The sequence below is a fragment of the Stegodyphus dumicola genome, chromosome 3 (assembly GCF_044657685.1).
Source record: "Stegodyphus dumicola isolate Sdum_Otavi_A_Nest chromosome 3, ASM4465768v1".
NCBI lineage: Eukaryota > Metazoa > Arthropoda > Arachnida > Araneae > Eresidae > Stegodyphus > Stegodyphus dumicola.
In genome coordinates, this window is record NC_140770.1 from 30513023 (window position 1) to 30534652 (window position 21630).

The 21630-nt window shown below is 33.4% G+C and overlaps 1 protein-coding gene across 1 annotated transcript in view; it reads right to left on the reverse strand.

Moving 5' to 3' along the window:
* Nucleotides 1-2056, reverse strand: part of LOC118203219 (inositol hexakisphosphate kinase 1-like) — a 235323-nt gene extending 233267 nt beyond the window's left edge. Inside the window, exon 1 of the mRNA XM_085812691.1 lies at nucleotides 2035-2056. The gene's annotated coding sequence lies outside the window, so the exon portion shown is untranslated. The remainder of the gene's footprint in view (nucleotides 1-2034) is intronic.
* Nucleotides 2057-21630: the final 19574 nt, after the last annotated feature.

Here is a 21630-nt window from a genome sequence, read left to right on the forward strand (position 1 = left end):
AACACCATTTGTATAACTTCAGCGTTGCAGGTAAAGTTACCAAAATAATAAACCAACACCATTAAAACGTTAAATAAGAATCACGAAAGCTGTGTAAGTGCATTGATTCAAAAACTTCCTTTATTTTGATATAATATCTGAAGCAACAAAAAGGAGAAATTATTTTGGTTTGTTTGCTTTTAAATAAACAAGATAAAGTTCATCCAGTTCTTTGCCCATACTTACTCATGATTCACATTTAGAACAATTTTGTTTGAGCAGGCACGCGCCACCGAGCGTTGACTTTCTGAAGCAGATAATCCATGATTTCTTTTCCTAAAAGGTTGTTTTGTTGAAAGACTGAATATATACTAAGAATGGGTAAAAAAAAGGAATGACAGACAGACTGATTCAAAGTTCATGAAGCCAACTCACTGGTTTCCTTTTCGTGATATTAGCATAAAATATTTCGTCAGACACTTTTCACGTGAATGGTTTTAGATAGTCATATTTTATCAATTATTATCAAATAGGGAAGAATTATCTGAGATACCAGTGTTGTAAGATGAGCTGTAGGAGTTGTACAAAGGCAGAACTGGTACATAATACACTTGTGTGCATACACGTACGCATGTTTCCAAAAACGTGCGTGTGTATATATAAATATCTGCGTGTACATAATACAAAAAACCTGTAAAACAAAAGTCTGATTTTTATTTGCAACACTCCCTTAACCTTCTAGTTTAATTTGGACATTTCCCCTATTTATTTTCAAAACGCTGGTGACTCAACAAATTCGAAACTGAAAGTCAAAACTGAAAACCAGAACCTTTTCCCTTTTTAATTAAACTTCTATCTTGAAACCAAATGCTTTTTGTTTTCATTTCTGTCCAACTTGCTGAAGCAACTTGCTCTTTTCAAAAATGTAAAAATTTCTAGAACAGGTGCGTTTACTGTGCCATTTCATTTCTGCTAGCTTAAAAATGGGTGTCAACGAGAAATAAAAGGACAATATTAAACTTTGGACACGATTTCAAGGTTTTCTGCTGTTACGCGTCTATAACGCAACATCTATATTCAACAATTTCCAAATTATTACTATATGGGATGGTTTAAACCTTGATGCATAACAACAATAGTAGCCATCAAGGCCAGTTAAATATTTTCTTTATTCTTCTTGATATATGCAGACACACATAAGACGCAGAAGGACCGCCAGTTCTTGAAGAAATTCTACGTTTTTTAAAACGTTCTAATAAGAAGAGGACGCTGTCGCTGCTTCCCAGAGTGAAGCTGAGAGCGAATATGAAGCGTTCCAAAAAGAAATCTCCTTTCAAGAGTAATTTACTTTAGGTTCAGCTTTAATTTTACTGGATAATTAATAACTATCTAAAATTATTATTAGTCGAAGAGTTGTGTAAATGCCTGCGTCTGTAACGTTATGTGTGAATCATATGATATGGATTAATTTTGAAATGATGCAGTTTAGACAAGTTTATTACACGCAGTTACTATTTTTACAAAGAAAATCGGAATTGCTTAAATTAAAACGGAAATTTAAAGTACTATTGTACATTAAAGTTAAAATTCTTTTTACCTATTTTTCATTGTACGTAGAAGGTATATACTACAGTATCCGTTTAAATAGAAAAACAGCTTGACGACAGAAAAACATAAGAGTAATAAAAACTGAGGAGAAAGTAATGCAAAAAATACAAAGAATTACATTTTTAACTAAATTAAAATTTTAATTAATTGCAGAATATAAAATCTGAGTATTATATTTTTGGAAATAAATGCAACTTATTCCTAATGAATCCTAATGAAATCCTAATGAAATTTCCGTTTTCACTTCTAAAATGGGCTGAAAATTTATTAAGCTGGGCAGGAATAGCTGGACTTCTATAAAAATGTTTTAAACAGAACCATCCGTGCACAGCACACAAAGAGTTGAAGTTCTGTATTATAATTAATTTCATTGCCATTAAAACTAGAACAAATTCTTTGACCGAAAAACAGACATTAAGAAAAACCAGTGAATGAACCACTACTCACTTGCTGCTCTTTGTTGTCCCACAGTTGACTTTGTTCCATCGAACTCACTCTAATTGTTGTTTCCTTAGCAGGTTTAAATCGTTATACTGAGAATTATTGGCAGTGGAAGTGAAGAAAACAAGACTAACGATCTATCAACACTGACCAGACGCATCCAAGGTCAGATAGCATTTTGGTCATTCAAAGGAGAAAGCAATGCCCGAGGAAGTACACTTTTATTGAACTGAGCAAGGGTTAAGTGTGATTATTCAGATGCCTATCTGTTAATTTAAAAATGAAAAATCATCGCTGTCTTCGCAGTAAATAAGAAAATAGAATTTATGCATACTAACTGAAGGTGAATTACAATTACGAGATTCAGAACACAGTTTATCCTGACTTAACTCAGATAGCTCTATCAGTGTTTAAATTCAACATAAATTAAAAGAAAGAATAATAAATAAAGGTAAATGATCAATAAAATAGAGCATCGAAATGGATCAAGTTATGGAAAAGGTAAAATGTCTTTTCAAAACACTCTTTTTCTGTACAGAACAAAAATAAATTGTTACTTAACTGATTCTGAAAATACGACATTCAATATTTAATGATTCTTCAAATAATATTGAAGACTACAGCTGTTATATCTAGAGAATATTCAAATTTTGCTTCAAGAATCTTTTTGAGAATTTTATGAAAATCGGTAATGGAAAAAAGTCTGATTCAGGATATTTATTAAATTTAGATGAACCTAGATTTATACAAACAGCTAGGTGTTTCAGTGCATGAAATGTGAAAAAGCATTTTCCCTTTTACCGGAATTCAACGATGATTTTTCATTTGCCAGCAAGACTTACTAATCATTTACACCAGGAGAGAACGAATGGAGAAATTCAATAATATCTTACAGATTTAAGTTTCAGAAACTAGCTAACAAAATTTTATTTAAGAAATTGTTTAATCAGCACTTACAGTTTACAGCTCTAGTATAAATCAGTATGATTTTTAATAACCGCTGATATTACTTTAACTAACACTTATTATTAGAAATATTAGTATGCATTATGAATAGGAAAGTTTGCAATATGCAATAGGTTTTGTGAGTATACACTGAAGTACGTCTAGACATTTTCTTCAGGCGTTAGGGAAAGGCCTCATAATGTGACGGCTAAAACGGTTGCAGCGCTTCTGTTCCATTAGCATGCGATTTGGACAGTTTCGGGTGATATGTGACTTTACCTAAGTAATATATAGGCGGGCAAGTTAGTAATATATAGGGTGATCATAAAGCTACGGATCCTAAAACTTCAAAAATTCTAAAAATTCTAACATCCCACGAATTTCAAATTCCAGTTTGCCATTGGAATTTGTTTCAGATAGTTTGCCATTAATGGCAAACTGTTTGAATGAGTAAAAGCCGACTTCGAATGCTACGAAGCTAACTTCGAAATGTCAATTACTTTTCCAAACAGTTAGCTGCCTTTATCATATAGCCTTCATAAAAAATGTACGAAAGATTCTGAGAGATTCAAGGCTGTTCCTCATTAATTTCGTCTTCATGACGTTCATCAGTTAAGAAGTTTCTCGTTCAATTAAGTTATTACCAAAGATTTACGAAAGGATTTTGTAAACTCGTAAGATCTAGTCAAATAAAGATTCTCATGCATTGAGGAGTATGAAGAAGCATTTGAAGGCCTGAAGGACATGCGCATACGAAGATATACTACATAGATACCCCTAACGAAGAGACGGAAGAAATCTCTTACAAGAAATTAATGGCCAAGAGCACGCTATTATTTATTTCAGCAAAATCCTCACAAAGCCAGAACGAAGTAATTGTGGTAATAGAAAAGAAAAAGGATAAGGTTTTTTAGAAGCAGTAAAGCGTTTTCATCTGTATTGCTTGTATATCTGTTTTTTTCATCTGTATTGTCGTTAAATTCCTTCTGCGCGTTGACATTGCCTCATTCAGCTGGATATTAAATTTAAAATATCTAGAAATTCAGTAGGTCAAATGGAGACAACGACTGCAGAAATAAGACATGAAAAGTCAACATCGCAAATGATCTTTGTAGGAAAATTCCAATGTGCTTTCAAGAATATCTGGGAGTAAAAGCATAAAAAGTGCCCGAAATTGACTGAAACTATAGCTTTGATGTCCCAGTGGTCAGAAAAGCAACATAGACTCCAAAACATCAAACACCGAGTATTGGAACAACAAAGAATTGATAAAGGCCCAAATGGCACATCTTTAATTGAGGCCAGTTGCGAAATTAATGGAAGCAGCGAGGGAAAATAGCACCCTTTACTCCGACAGACAAAAGGCGCTGGAATATATGAAATTCACTTCACATGGGAAATGTAGCAATACCACAGAAGTGAAGCCAGCTATGGAAAGCTATTCAGATAGCAATTCATCTTACAGAAATCTCTCCGCAGTATTTTGTAGGAGTTTCACAGGAGATCATTTGGTGTAACAAAATAACTTCATAAAATTTGTAAATGTTTCTTCTTGAACTAAGCTAAATCGGATATATAAACAGTAGTATATTTTTTTTTGTGTATATACAGTAGAAAAGGTCCTAAAATATGTATGGAAGGACATTACAATAAAAAAATATCATTTGAAAGGACCTCTTTGGGCATTCTATCATGGAGTACTTTATTAAGTTTAATTGCGATGTGCTACTTAAGTAAGTGAAGCTGAATCTTACACCAGTCCTGATCAAGAAGTTTCAACCGTCGCAAACTTCTAGTAAAGATTAGTATTTCGTGCGTGGAGTGCTCTGAGCAAGAAACAAATATAACGATTGCCGTATTTAAAGAACTGCTTATCATTCTAAGGAAGAAAAAGACTCATGACACTTTTGCTTCGAACAGCATGGTAATGAGATTTAAATAAACGAACATCGTCTCTCTTCGCATCCTGGAGTCAGCAGGACATGGGCCGAAAACTGCCATTGTTTCTACTAAGGTAAAATGAGTACAATTCATAAAAGCATCGAATTTTCTCCATCACAAGTACGTCCTGGAAGATGCTTTTCCGGATTATCAAGAAACTGAATGATGTTGAGTTACGCATACAAAGAATTCTTTTCGCTAAACCTGAAGTACTGCTACTATAGATTAGCTGTTTATTAAGAAATGTGGATTAGTTGTTCTAGGTCTTCGGTACAGCACTACCTGGAACATGTAGTCCTCAAGCAAAGTGCAATATTGTATGTTTTTATAAAAATTTTATGTTTGTTTTTTTGTATTTATTTGTTTATAACTCAGTTTTTATTTATTTATTTACTCGTCATTTTGGATCGTTACTTTAACTAACACTTATTATTAGAAATATTAGTATGCATTATGAATAGAATAGTTTGCAATATGCAGTAGGTTTTGTGAGTATACACTGAAGTCCGTCTAGACATTTTCTTCAGGCGTTAGGAAAAGGCCTCATAATGTGACGGCTAAAACGGTTGCAGCGCTTCTGTTCCATTAGCATGCGATTTGGACAGTTTCGGGTGATATGTGACTTTGCCTAAGTAATATATAGGCGGGCAAGTTAGTAATATATAGGGTGATCATAAAGCTACGCATCCTAAAACTTCAAAAATTCTAAAAATTCTAACATCCCATGAATTCCAAATTCCAGTTTGCCATTTATTTATTAGATATTTTATTTAATTTTGAAATTTTAGCCAATTTTTTTTAGTCAAATTTAAATTTTGATTTTTTTGGTTTTGGTGGAATTTTTGCCGCCAACTCGCAGACATTCTGAAAATTTCTGAAAACGCATGTTTGAAGCCATATCAGAGATTTTCCTCGAAGCTTTCAGAAATTCTTACCCCTTCCTTTGAGGAGTTCTATAAACAGGAGGCTTTCTGCTTTAGGCTTTGCTGCGTTAACGATTTTGGTAGTCTGCCATATTCTTGGCGTATTCAGGAGAATTTCTCTTTGTTTCTTTTCGCGCTTGATCTTCTTATAGCTGTTTATCCAGCCTGTAAGAGGTATCTTTCTCAACTGAGTTTCACATCTTCTAATTCATTTGGCCTAGTCATTTATGAAAATGTCTGAGAAACCCGTAGTATGCAAGAGTATTTAATTCATATGACAATTTTTCTTGTCAATATTTTTAGATTTATAAATGTCAAAAATGCCGAAATAACATTGTAAACAAGATTGTAATTCTACTGTAAAGCAACACTGCAAACGTATTACGCTTTTTTTTCTTTTAATTTAAATCTTTTTCTTGGAGGTATGTTTTACTCTTCACTATTTCAGCAACTGTTCTGTAGTTACATAACACTCACATAACACAGAACGTAACATCAGAAACGAACTACTCACCTCGATACTAACCATACAGGACTTTTATATTCGACGCTCTGAAGACCATCCATGCAGACGCAGTCCTCGCGGTCCCTTCTAGGCTTTATGCAAAGCACTGGACAGAACTCTAATGAAAATACGTAGATAAGTCTTGTTTTTTCTCGAGATTTTCCGTGCTCCTGAGCACCACTCCGGTCGCTACAAATTCGATATTTGGTGCTCCATCCGCTAATGTCAGCCCCCTCGAAGGGATCGAATGGAGCCAAACTTCCAAGGATTGGCCATAGTATCGATCACCTGGCTCCACCACAACCAGCGGAGGAAACATGACAACACTATATGGTCTCTGACGAGCCTGACCATCCATCGCCAACGATGGCTCTAGTCCGGTAAAGTCTAATTTTATACCTCCGTGGCTGAGACTACCTATGTACAGTTCCTAACCAGTAGCGTCTCAGAAATTCTCCTGAGACAAGTCCCAGGGGCGATCCCACATAATACAACAACTTTGCTGCGACGACCCATTTATAATATATACAGATGCTGTTCGCACACTTTTTAGACGTCTTGCCTGCATGGAAAGCCTACTTGAAAAACGTTTTTTTAACTGGAACTTTTAATTTTTGAAAGTATAAATTATCGTCTGCTACTTCACAGTTTTGCTTTCATGCAAAATGGTGCTTTTAAAGAAGCAGTGAGTGAAAGGCTATGTTTTTGCTCTTTCCAAAGAAAATTATTCCCATCTAGTTATTAAAAACATCTTGAAAGCCACAGTTTGTCGATATCTAAAGCAACAATGCATAGCATTGCCAAAAAAGAAAGGGAAAAAACGTCAAAGTTTGGCTTCAAGGAGGAAAATTGTTCAAAACACGCATCCAAGGAAAAAACAGGATGTTTCAAATGTACAAGAGGTAAAAACTTTAGTGTTAAAAGAAATTCTGCAAAGGTCAGTTGCATCACCATTAAAAAAGCCAGTGTCAACTGTAAACAAAGTGATTAATGCTCATTTGAATCTTTAATATACATCGTCTTTCCTCAGGATGTTGCCAACAGCAGAACACGCGGCAGAATTCTCTATGAAAAACTATTATTCGGACAAAAATTGAAAAATTTTGTCGCAATAGATGAATCTCAGATATACAGTGTCTCAAAAAAGTGATGGGACACTTGTGCTTTACAAAAGGAAACTGCAATAAAATAAATTTAAAAAACATGTAAAATTTTTGTGGGTGTGTTTCATACTTCAATTTAGTAACAATTATTACATAACATACATTTTCTTAAAATATTAAAATATTAATTTAATAAAAATACAATTGTTTAGAACGGAGCAGAAAATGGCTCACTTAAGTGATGGGACACTTACTTTTCCATCAAATATATATCCAAAAATTTTACTTTTTAAAAGGTTTTAATATTTTGTCGGATTTCCTTTTACTTTTAAAACATGATTTAATCTTCTTGGGACGGATTCGACTAATTTTTTTTTGTGATTTCTGGAGTGATTTTACCCCATTCTTCTTGAAGCAATGATTTTAATTGTTGTTTTGAAGAAATGGTGTGTTTGCGAATTCTTGATTCCATTTCTTGCCAAATATTCTCTATGGGATTTAAGTCTGGAGATTGTGGTGATGTTTTTATTATTTCAGGACAGTTATACAGCAGCCAGAGTATAACGCTCAAAGCACTGTGCTTGGGGTCATTGTCCTGGTAGAATTTAACATCGTTATGAAGGCTCAAATTTCGTGCTGAAGATTTCAAATTTTGATTTAAAATGTCAATATACTTGTACTGATCCATTATACTGTCAATAAAAACAAGATTACCGACTCCAGCGGACGACATACACTCCTATACCATAACTCCTCCTCCACCATGTTTTACTGTTGGCACCAAGTTCTGTTTGCGAAATTCTTCCCTGGGTTTTCTCCACACCAAGATTCTACCGTCAGAACCAAATATATTAAATTTACTCTCATCAGCAAATATAACTTCATTCCAGTAATCAGAATTCTTATTTACGTTGGATTTTGCGAAAGCCAGTCTGAGTTTTCTATTCTTTTCACTTGCGAAGAACTTTTTCCTGGCTGCTCTACCGTGATATCCAGTAGATCGAATTACTCTTCTAATAGTCTCAGAATTAACAATTACTCCATATAATGCTTGTAAATCAGCAGCAACTTTAGGAGCACTCATTCTTGGATTTTTTTAAATATTTCGAACGATAATTCGCTTTATTCCATTGGATAGCTTTGATGGTCGGCCAGGTCTTCTTTTATCCTGAATCATATGATTCTTTTTATATCGTTTAATGATATTGAATACTGTTGAATGACTGAAGTTAACTGTTTCAGTAGTTTCTCTAATAGATTTTCCAAATAATAGATTCCTCTAATAGATTCAATATGCAAATTAATAACTAATTTTCGAATTCCAGCAAAGTTTCTCTTCGTTTAGCATTCATGACTGCACAGAGCTAAGAAACACAAAAATTGCAAAACAAACTGGAGAGAAATACTGCAGACGATTTTATAAATTATTGGCAATTTGGCAATTGGTTTTGAGTAAAAATAAATACTCCAAAAGATATTTTTATTGCTTACTTCAGACGATATTTGTTGCATAGTACGTAGTGTCCCATCACTTAAGTGAGCCATTTTCTGCTCCTAAACAATTGTATTTCTGCTCCTAAACAATTCTAAACAATTGTATTTTTATTAAATTAATATTTTAATATTTTGAGAAAATGTATGTTATGTAATAATTGTTACTAAATTTAAGTATGAAACACACCCACAAAAAATTTTACATTTTTTTAAAATTTATTTTATTGCAGTTTCCTTTTGTAAAGCACAAGTGTCCCATCACTTTTTTGAGACACTGTATTTAAATGACTGCAATAAAAAAGATCCATTCATTATCATCAAAGAGAATAAAAAAAGTCTTAGAACATGTTTCGAAGAATCTAAGGAAAATTTTTCAAAGAAATTTATCATGGTTGTGTAACGTATTTGCGTTGCTATCTTACCAACATAATTCCACTAAGAAATGTAAATTACCGCAGACGATTATCCGCAAAGAATATCCACAGACGATGCGCGCGCTTAAAAATGTTTTTCAGCTATTCTGTAAGTTTTGACTAATAAAGTTTGCTCTTCGTTCAGAGAATGGCGAGAGTTCTTTAAAATTTCATTACAGTTGCTGATTTTTGATATAACGAGAAATAAAAATTAAAGAGAGTGCAGAAACTGTTAAGGTCAACTCCATATATTATCAGGAACATATATCATATCGAATTTTCAAATATGCTGCTTTTCAATATCTTCTTTTTACTCACAGCGCCATTAACCAGTAGAACTGTATCAAGCCAAAATAAGCAACCGCAAGTCAAAATCCACTGTTAATTTCATGGAAATAATGTGTTTAGTTTTGAAATGAAAAATTATCTTTTATTTAAATCTCTACTAAATCTCCTGGTGTGACATCCATGGATTTTTGTGCTTTTGGACTTTAAAAAAAAGAATTGTTCAAACGTCGACTTTCCTTGAATTTTGGAAAGCTGTTCAAGAGGAATGGGATAAAATACCTTTTTCTATACTGAAAAATGGCTTTATTGTCCTCGAAATTACAGTGTAGAAAGATAGTGAAGAATAAGAGACATTTAGAACATTTAAAACACAAAAAGGTTAGGTAAAATATTTCTATAAATACAATGAAAATCGTCTTCAAAAATCTGCGAACAGCATCTGTACTTACATTGTAAACTTAATTTATAGTATTTTAAAGATTTATTCATTTTTGCATTTTATTTATGGAAATTGGAAGGTTTAAGCATTGTCCATTGTTGGGTTTTATCGTACGTATTTTCCCCATCCATTGTATCGATGATTTATGCATGTTAGTCTGCTAGTTAGTCTGTTCAGATTTTATTACCTATAACTTACAGAGCCATGGCTAAGTTATTTTTTTCGAGGCAAGACGGTGAATTTCTGCCCCTACACAAAGCGGAAATAACCTATATCTGTACATTTTTGTATTCAGTAAATGTTTTAAGTGTAGTCCATAAATTTTATAGTAATTTTAAATCACAGTTTTTTATGTGCGGAAACATAATACCCAAAATGTGTTTACTTTTGAAACGTGTGTGTGTGATTATGGCAAAGCCTCGAGGGCTATCTGCCTAAGGGGAGGGATGCCTTCGTGGAGGATTTTCTAAGGGAAACTGGCTCGTATACACGTTACACATGGGGAAAACCACGAAAACGCCCATGCAGCCAGCCCGTTCGCGGGATTCGAACCTCGGACCGAACTACCAGTGTTCAGCGACTTTACCGCTCGGCCGCTGGTGGGCCTACTTTTGAAACGAAATATTCGAAAATACATTTTTGAAAATTCACCCAAATTAACCAACTTTCAAAATTATAAATTGTAAAACAATTAATGTAAAATATATTGCACTAATTTTCATGACGTTGTTTCGTAATTAAGGATTTCATTTATCGAAGAAAAGTGATTAATAATTTTTTTCAAAAATTATTGGCTAGTTAATTCATGTCTTATGCAGTGATTATCCATGTTTGACTATATGTTTTGACCAAGTCTTGTATACCTATTTATTACATTAAGTGAACTGAAAGTTTCTTTCCCGTCTGCAGCTTTAGCTGAAACGTTTGTTAGTTGGTTACTTGAATATGACAATGCACACGATTGCTATCTGCCTACGAGTAGAGATGCCTTCATTGAAAAACTTTCTAATTCTCCTAACGCAGAGTTCGTGAGAAAATCTACAGAATCAACCGTACATCTTAACCATTCGGGCATATATCAATGTTAAAAATATTTCTACAAATATTTGCCGAAATTTTCAGATTGCCGTGTAATTCAATCAAACTGTCTTCGTAAGTTATCTTTTTAAAAGATCTTATGACTGCTTTAGTGTCTAATATTATTATAGTTAAATGTTTTTAAAAAATATAAATTTCTGCAATTTTTACATCATTCAGATATTTAAGTTACAGGCGGATTCTTTAGTCGTCAAATCCAGAAGTGGGTAAAGAAATTATTTTATTGCAGTAGCATATCATAAGAAAATTATTGTGGTATTATATTTATAAAATGCATAAATCGAAAAAAAATAATCAGAATCAACAACTTAATATGTAATTATACATAAATGTAATTAAATAAAAATACAATAAATAAACATTTAAAAAATATTTTACAGTAATACTAAATGAAATTTGGTATTGTAATGCCTTACAAAAAAAAAAAAAAAAAAAAAAAAAGAAAGAAGAAAGCTATCACTTCCTGATTTACAATACTCATTTAACTTGCCGCCTCTAATCGTAAGACATATGTACAGTGTTTTGCATCATAAACATCAGCCACAACTTAGAAGTGAATATTCTATATTTCGAACTAATAACAGGATTTTATTTTATAATATTTGTTTACAAATTTGTGTTATTTGGCTAATCCCAAAGGCACCATTTGAAATTGTACTCATATTATACTAAGTCGAACTGAAAAAAAAAAAAAAAAAAAAAAAAAAAAAGATCTTTTCCTGGTCACATATTGTAACATGAGTTGCGTTCATCTTTATGTTAAGTTTTTAATAAGTTGCCACCATACTTAATTAATTAATTAGTTAAAGTCTAAAATATTTCTTAACTTACATTACGCAGCCCTTAATACTGACGCAAAGCTGACATGCTTTCCATGCTGAAAACACTTGTCTTTGCCAAAATTATTATTTATTCCGCTCATTATTTCGAATTTTGGAACTAATAATAAATTTACAGCTTCATAATTTTCCATTTTTTTCACTTTTAACATAGGTTAATAAATTATCCTTCCATTTTGGTACTGTTAGGTTCTACCTGCTGGTAGCCAAGTAGGGAAGATAGCCGTTGACTACTGGTAGATCGACGTGGATTCGAATCTTTATACATGGGTTTATTTTATTCGTGCATAACGTAACCGCGAGCCAGTTTTCATTACACAGTTCTCCATGAAGATAATGTAATGCAATATACGAATGTGGTGCAACCTTCCTGGCCGACAATAATCGGTCTCATGGTTAACCCAGCACACTCAATACAGATTAAAACAAAAATACAGTTATAATGTGATTCTCCCGCCTTCTTAGCGTGCCTTCGTAGTGTAGTGGTCTGCATGCTGGTCCCGTATTCCGGAGGTCCGTGGTTAGATTCCCGGCGAAGGCGTTGCTCATTTTTCATGACGCCTGCTTCCATAAAACACCCAATGTCTCTACAAGTGATGCCTGAGCTAAAAGGGTGGTGGATGATGATTCTCCACACCCAGGATTTTGCGATTGGATACCCTAACTTTGCGTGTCCTTCTTTCCTAGGAAATAAGTTCTACGCTTGTGGTTTCTCCGTTAATATTTGTGGAGAGTAAATGTATTGAATGCTAATAGTTTGTGGTAGGTTTAGTTCGCTATGATCGGTTTGGTTCATTTAATTACAGCATAGCGCTCAAAGGTTATCTGACCTAGGGGAAGGGATATCTGCGTGGAGGACTTTTTTCTTTTTTTGCAACTGCTAACTAGGCGGCTTACATGCTATTTTGCTTCAAGCTATCATGTCCAGCCAGTGGGAAGTTATCTACTACTACCAAGCCAACCAACCACAGCCCAAAGGCAGTGTCAGCAGGCAGGGCAATCGAGCATTTATTTCTGTGTATTAGTAGATAATAGTTTGCAGACGAAGGATTGCTTACATTACGTGGAACTGGAATCTACAGACACTGGAATTTCACAGATCTTTAAAACAGAATTTTACAGATATTTAGAATGATGTTTTGACAATTGTAGTTCGGGAAGACAAAATTTGAAACTGTGTCTTTACACATGAATTTAAACAGAACTTGCAATCGTAATATTCTCTATTAAAATTATTAAAATGTATTATAGCTATTACAGAATGAGTGCTTATAACCTTTTAGTTTAATGTTTATGGTCTTTGCAATCTTGAAAGCTGTTTCAGCTCATCAGAGTCATCATTTATGTATGTAATTATCTCTACCTCTATTTAGATCTCCATGATTGCCTGGGAGCAACTCGCACCATTTTCGTTCATTATTTGTCGATGGTTTCAAAAGGTATAGCTTTGTCGTCAGATGACAGTAGGTTATGGTTGAGGCCGCTCTTAATACCACAGCAACAGCACATGTCTGCTTCTGTTTTGTTAAACCTATGTAGATATGCCGGGGTGAGACGTAATGATCTGTGGATAGCTACAGTTAGTCTTCATTTCGGTGTAGACGCCCGGAAAATAGTTACAAATCTCTTAACCTACATCCGGTGTTGTGCCAATACTCTTGCCATTCTGATATGGCCAGACCAGTGGTCTTGTTCTTCAGGTGAGAGGCTGGATTTGTAATGTAGATGTGATGCGTACTAGTATCTGTTGTTGTGGCTTTCGCTAGTTTATCCGCGAGCTTAATTCCTTCTATTCCGATACGGATTTTGACCCCCATCTTAACTTAATCTGCTTTTGCTGTGTGCAATGAGATGGTAGATGCCATGTGAAATTCTGTTTTTGAATCTGATATCTGTTACTGCCAAAAAAATAGAAAAACTACCTGAGATGATTATGGTTTGTGTTCGATGTTCTAGTGTCCATTTAACTGCTCGCCTAACAGCCATTAACTCTAACTAAAATACAAGGTTAACAGGCTTAAATTTAGCACTCCATTTGCATATTGATTATTATTATAGTTCGACCGCCTTATCCGCGACCATGAGTGCAAACACGCAAATAGTGCATTTATTCTATTGTGGTTTATGCGCTGTCGACGAAGTAGATTTTATTCAATCCAATCAATTTAAATGAAATTCAAGAAAAAAAAATGCGTATAATTTAATATTCCGTACAAGGAAGTCATGTGGTGTACACATCAGATTTTTTTCTCTGTATTAAAAAATGGTAATAACTTTATTGGACTTCATCATTTCCAAATCAGTGTATGTCACATGGTTTGCGTAACCTTGATGACGTAGCTAATTCGGAATCTGAACTCAGAATTTCGAGAACTGAAACCTTTTTTTCAATAGGCTGCCCTAATGGATAATTGCGCACTTTAGCTTCAATCCCTCTTACCTTGAAGACGCTATTTCGCTCCTCTTTCTTCCTATCGCAACAATATCAAAAATGTAAATATTCCTGAATAGACACGATTAGAGTGCCAAATAAATAGTAGCTGCAAATGTCAATTGAAAAAAATTCAATTTTTAGTCCTAATCGGCTACCAAGTTTCCTCTTCAATATGGATCGACGTTCTATATCAGTATGGATCTACATATCAACATTGCTTTTGTTTTGGATTCATTTGGTGTCCCTCAGTTTGAGGCAAGTGAGACACTTGGCTCGACCTTTTCCCGGTTCTTATAATTCATTATTCATTTCTCTGTATGTTTTGCATTAGTGCTGTAAAGGTAATATATTTTGCAATATTATGCTATTTTTTGTCTACTCTTTATTATTTCTTGTTTTGTTGCATTGTCAAGATTTAAGAATTGTAAGCGATTTCAGTAGAATTATTTACCCATATTTACAAAGGCTGTTTAAATCTACAGTACAAGAAGAAATTACAATTCTAAATTTAAGTAAATATTCATTAAAAATTTGTTCAAATTGGCGTAGTAATTGTACTAGCTGTCGTTTTTTCTAAAGTTATTTTTACAAGTTTCTGCGAAGTGAATTAGTTACGCTGTTTTACCTGACGCTAAATTTTGAAGTGCATCCAACGTTAGAAAAAGGACTTTGGGGACGAACACATTTCAGGTTACATGAATCATCAAAACAGAATAAGTAATGTATAACATGTTCTTAGCGTAAAAATCATAAAGCAGGGGAATAATTTTATCCGCGTATTATAACCTTTTTAGCACGTAAGGTGTGGTTTTAGTTGCATCATCCAGTCGTCGAGGGTATTTTTACTGTGTCCCTAATACCTTTGCATAAAAGAAACGGTTTGCTACGTGAACTGCGACGCGTGTAGTATTTCTAGCCTCTTGGCTTGGTAGTGATGAAAAACAATTAACGAAGAACAACAACAGAAGGCAAGATTTTGAAATCACTCAACAACGAATGCATTCTAAACTTCGCTTCTAGCGGCGCTGAATGAATATTTCCTAACTGTGATTGTTGTTTGCCTTTTTACGTTTAGTCGTCTGCGTCTCTTTCAGACAGCATGGCGACAGCAGCGTTCCATCGAGCGATAGAAAAGGAAACATGAAACTGGTTTCCTCGTCTCGTAAAAATGTTAATCACAGTTCTTATTACTGTTTTTTTTTTTTTTTTTTTCGTTTTTGTTTCTGTTTTAGCATTATCTGTGCTACCAACTGGTTGCGACGTAGCAAATTAACACGGATGATGCAATCATGGCAGCTGCGTGCACAAACAATCTGTAGAATTTTCCTGTTAATCTTATCACTTCAGGAAAAGTTCAAGTTACACAGGGGAAAAAAAAAAAGAGTTTCTGAAGTTCACAAAAACATACTTTTAATTCTATTTAAAAATACGCGCCTAGTCGCAAATGAGAAGTTTTAAATGAATTTCAGGGATTTTTTTTCATTTAAACAAAATATGCTATGCTGCGCTTTAAACATTTTAAAGGTATTTTCTTCCTCCTTTCTGCATGGTCTTTTGGTTCCAAAAAAATCCTAATGACTCTGCACTGGCGCTCCAACTAAACACGACGGTGGATGATGATTCTTCACTACCAAGATTCGGCGACTGGGTCTCCTAATCCCCATTCGCCCTTTAAAAGGGAAGGGGTATTTTCTCCCTCCTTTCGGCATGCCTTCGTTGTGTAATGGTCGCACACTCGGCGCGTATTCGAAAGGTCAAAGTTCGAGTCCCGGTGAGTGCACTGCACACTTTTCACGTCTTCAGCATCAAAACAACCTAATGTCTCTACAATATAATATACGTTATTCAAGAAATATGTTTCTCAAAGTTATAACTCATTCTAATAAATAGTTATTTTGTGTTTTCTGTGGGCTTGTTTTAAGGGGACTTGTACACCTTAAAAACCCATAATATCTTCGAATATGTGATTGTTGCATGAATTAGGATAATTTATTTATTTTAAAAGCAATTACTTCCAACTTTTTGCCGCTGACTACGTAATATAGCTGCTTTCTGAAATAGTAATTAGAAAGTTTGTGTTGCCACAAATATTTTTATAATTTAATCCGATTTTTGAAAAAATATTTCGTCAAGTTTCCACCTTGCGCGCACAGTTTGAAACATTCTGTTGTATAATTTAATTCCATACTTAATATATAGCTTTTATAACATTTGGAAACTACTATCCCCTCCTTAAGGGGGTTCATACACCTTTAAACCCCTTATGATCTTCGAATATGTGACTGTTGCAAGAATTGGGATATTTTGTTTATTTTAAAAGCAATTACTTCCAACTTTTTACAGCTGACTACATACTATAGCTGCTTTGGAAACGAGTAACCAGAAAGTTTGTGTTGCCACAAATATTTTTGTAATTTAATCCGCTTTGTGACAAAATTTTTCGTCATGTTTCCACCTTGCGCGCATGATATTTTTAAAATGACTAATAGTACATACTTGAAATTGGATGGAATTTTTATATTCTTTATATGGTCTTATTGTAGCCAAGAATTCACGGACTTTTATTCCTCGGGGGTTTGATTTGATTCCTCAGGGGTTGACTTCATATCGGGTATCAGACATCGAAGTCTCCGTTTACAATTATGGATCTTTTTCGTTTTCTCTTTAGTTTTTCTATTGTTGCAAGAGTTGGCGATTTTAGAAGGGAAGCCAGTATACAGATGTAATTTAAAATGAATTTTTGCTTCCTGTTTTGACTGCAATGACCATCGACGTGGTCATCATTTCGAAGACTGACGGTTTCTGGTTTGCATCTATAATCGTTGACTTTGTCTTATTTTCTGAGTATAGTTTTCGGAATTTGAGTGGGAATCCTCAAAGTTTTTTTTATCTGTTACGTAAAGTTGTTGGACGCATGCTATTTTAATATTATTTTTATTTTTTAATGTCCTCTTATGTCTATTATTGCATTCCTTTGAGTGCTGAAAACCTATTTAATTATGGCCATTTTATATATGTTTTATTCTTTTCATTACGATCTCCAGTTCTCTCATACAACACGCGCGCTTCTTGTCGCTTTTGTCATGTAGGGTGTTTAAGCGTATGTTGAATCCGACATTTATTTTGAGACAATTTGCACATTTGGTGAGGTCTTGGTTTTAAAGTCGTTCTTCTGAAGATCTTCCGACACACATTCCGCACGTTTTGTATGCACGTTTGGCTGTATGGTTTGAATCCTTAGCATTTATGGCGTAATGTGGTTTTGATAAATTCGCATTGATTGCCCATTGAACATTGAGTTTTTTTAGTTTTCATAATTCCCTTGAAATCTGGAAGATCTACTGAGATGTTCCAGTGTTTACCGTATCTTGCTTTCATGGAAAATAAGATCTTTAACTCTGAATCTTCCAGCTGTGGGTTTTGCCAGATTATTAGTATCTGAAATTTGTTTTTTTTTTTCTTCCAAATCTTCGTTTACGTTATAATTATATATATTTGTAATTTTCTGATTTTCATATTATTTTTGCGTATTCTCCCTTTTAAAAGGGGACTGGAGAGGGATTTGCATACACGTCATTAAAATTTACATTCAGGCAGGAAACTGAAATCAGAAGGGAAAGGAAAGTTTATCAAACTAAAAATAATTGGTTAGAAGAAAATGAAGTCTTTACAGTGTTAGTAAATTATCTTATCTTTACAAAATCGTTATCATTACTTTAAATAAATAAATATATATATATACTAAAAACATTATATAAATACCACTTTTGCAACTGAAAAATAAAAAAAAAAATAATAATGTAAAAAAGTAAATATAGCTTTTTAGATTGTTGACTATATTACCCTGATAACAACTGCTTAGTACGAAGCATAAATGAAAGATTTTATTATTGATACATTGTTCATTGTTTGGTAATGTCTACGCTATTACGACAGGACTCTCAAATAGAAAACAGAACCTTCTCATTCAAGCATCAAAAACAAAAGGCGTTTATATGACCGAGATTGCAATTCGCGACCTTCCAAAGTTCTTTCGGACGAATGAAGAACAGCTCGCTTTCCCGAGACTAAAATAATGCTCATTTAGAGATGATGGGAAAAAAAAAACCATTAATTTTTTTCGTAGCTCTTTTACTGGCAACATGTCATAAAAACCAGCGAGGTGTCGTTAAAAATGTTCAGTTTGAAAGTAGCGAAAAAATTATCTAAAAAAATACACGTGGCATCATAAAAAACGTTTACCTTGAAATCGTGAGAAAAGTTACCCTCGAAAGAAGTCCTCTTACTGGCAGAGCATCATGAATTTCTTTCCTTTCCAAAAGTAAGAATGGAATTAGAAATGATTATGTCAAACAAATGATATAAGCCACCACAACAATAACGAAAGAAATTATTAAGATTTTAGCGGATGAAGATTTATATTATTTTTGCAATATTCATTTTGAGTCCCAACATGCGATAGCTTTATTTAAATTCTAAATGGTATTTTAGACATTCTAATCTTTTCTGTAGTATTGCGATTAAGTCACTGAAGGGCGCAGTCAAGTATCCATGGCCCGATCTCTACCAAATCAGTAATTTAAGTCTAAGTGGCTGTAAAATTCTTCACATTCTTGTTTGTATTATTTTAGATAGGTTTGTCAGGCACCTATTCTTCTTAATTACACAAATTCATTCTGTTTGACAGTTGTTTATGACGTTCATTTCTTTTCTCTTTTGAAAAAAAAAAAAAAAAAAAAAAAAGCAATAAAATGATAAAATCTTAAAAACAAAATACAAGTGATAATTTTTAGATTTCAAAATGCATTGCTAACATGTAAGATATAAAAACATACAATGGCTGCTTTAAAGAATAATTATCCACCTCAAAATTAACATTATAAATTTGGTGCTATCCCCCTAAATTCATCTGTTCTCTCACATCCCAGATTTTTCTATGTTCCGTAACTTTTTTATGCAGACACCTCTTGTCCAATCAAATTAATTTTAAAATTGAGTATTATATTTTTCATTGAACATGAGTTCAACTAAATATAAAAAATTATATTTTTACTGAGTATGGTAGTTATATTTTACTGAATTTGAAAATTTTATTTTACTGAATATGAAAGTATATGAAAGTTCATAATTCAATATATACTATAATGGAAATGTGTTCATAAACGAAAATTTACAGATTTTTAGTGAACATTTACTTTGAAAGACTTTTTGTGCTCTTCCCATTAAATTCATGTGTTCTCCCAAATTCGAAATTTTTCTACGTTATATAACGCTACTAACTAACCAATCATAGATTAACTGTACTTGTACATCAAACTTGGTATAAATGTCCCGGCAGCTAATTACGTCACTTCTTCTGCTACCTTCTACCTTGCTAACAGCTCCTCTCTTTGCTTCCCCGTCTAACCTGCCTGAATCTTAATTTTAAGAATCAATGTACATCACTGTTTATTGTATTTCATTATGATTGGATAAACATCGATGCGTGGAAATAAGACTGGAAATTCAGTCTCAGTCACGATGACTGCAAGGTGATTCTTCTTCTATGCTTCCCGGAATTATGACATACACACCATTAACATGTTCGTGTATACGAACCAGATTTCCTTAGAAAGCCCTCCACGAAAGCATCCGTCCGCTTAAGCAGATAGCACTACTGTGTTTTGTCATAATCAATTAAACCAAACCCAAATCATTAATCTGTGAAAAAATTACCTTCATTAAAAAGAATTCCTTTAACTAGAAAGAAAACGCCTATAAGCATTGTGTCAAATGTTTTCTGTTTCAGTTTCCAGAACTCTGGATGAACTACCAAGAGGGGTAATTTGTGGAGAACAGCCATTTAGCTGAATCCTTTAGGTATCTAGATTCATAAGGATATTGAAGTTATTAACAAATATCTAAATTTTGTTAACCCTTTCAGGGGCGGTGGTTTCGCCTTGAAACCGCATTTTCAACATTTTTTTAAATTTAGAAATTTTTTTTCCCCCCCTGAAAACCGCTGCTAAAATTAAATTACTACTTAAAGCTGATAACAGATGGCAGCACCAAATCTTTCTGGGCATCCATTAATTGATACGAATCATTCAAAAATAGCTTCTTTTCCACACTACTCTTTTTGACTCCTTTTAAAAACAAAAAACCCCAAAATTTTTAATTTTTCCACAATATATTTTATAAGCAGGCATGAATGAGTAATGAAATGTCCTTAGTTCACAAAAAAAAGTAATGGAACCCTTTTAATTTTTAATGTTTTCATTGCGGTTTCAATATGAAACCACCGCCCCTCTGAGACATCGAAGAAAGGATCAGATGACGCAGTCGCGAGATATTTGCAGTTGTGTTTATTGCTTTCGGATCACTGCTGTAAACAGTTGCACCATATCTTCATTTGAGTGGCTTCAAAGATGAGGATTTATGGAGCTTTCGAGAGAGGAAAAACATTTATTATTTTTTACAGAAACGCAGCGCACACTGAAAAACATTCACAGTTGCGTTTTTATTATGCTTCTCTTAGCGGTCGCTTTTAAAATAATTGTATGCATCTTAATTTATTTTATTTTTACATATAATTTTCTTAGTTTTTAACATAATTTTTAAAAATATTTCATAGTTTTATGTAAGTAATTTAGTGCATTATTAGTTACTTTTTGTCTCATACTTTTTTGTTTCCTGTTTTAAATTTTTCATTTATAATTAAAAATGCGTGCTTATGAAATATTACTTACTTCATTAGTTGTTCAGTAATTTACTAGTATAGTCTGCAATTTGGGTTACGTTCAAATACTTTTCAGCAATGTAAAGATAAATAAGCAAATGTTTAGTCTTAAATGCTCTAGACGGGCGCTGGTTTCAAGGCGAAACCGGTCCCCTTTCCATAAAGGGGGACGAAAAAAATTTTTTAAACTCATTTATGTTGTCTATAGGACCATTGCATGTCATTATGCTTACTTTTTCATAACTTTTAAAAAATCATAACATTACGTCCCAGAAAGGGTTAAAGGTACTTGTAAATATCTAAATTCTACCTAAATTCTTCATGAGTTGTGAGTATTTTGTTAAAAAAAGGGCAGACATATTGCTTCCGTTTTGTTAAATAGGATGTAATAAATTCAAAAATTAGTTTTTGCACTAGTTTTTACAAGGTTTATAACAAAAACTTCTTTTTAATAAAATAAAT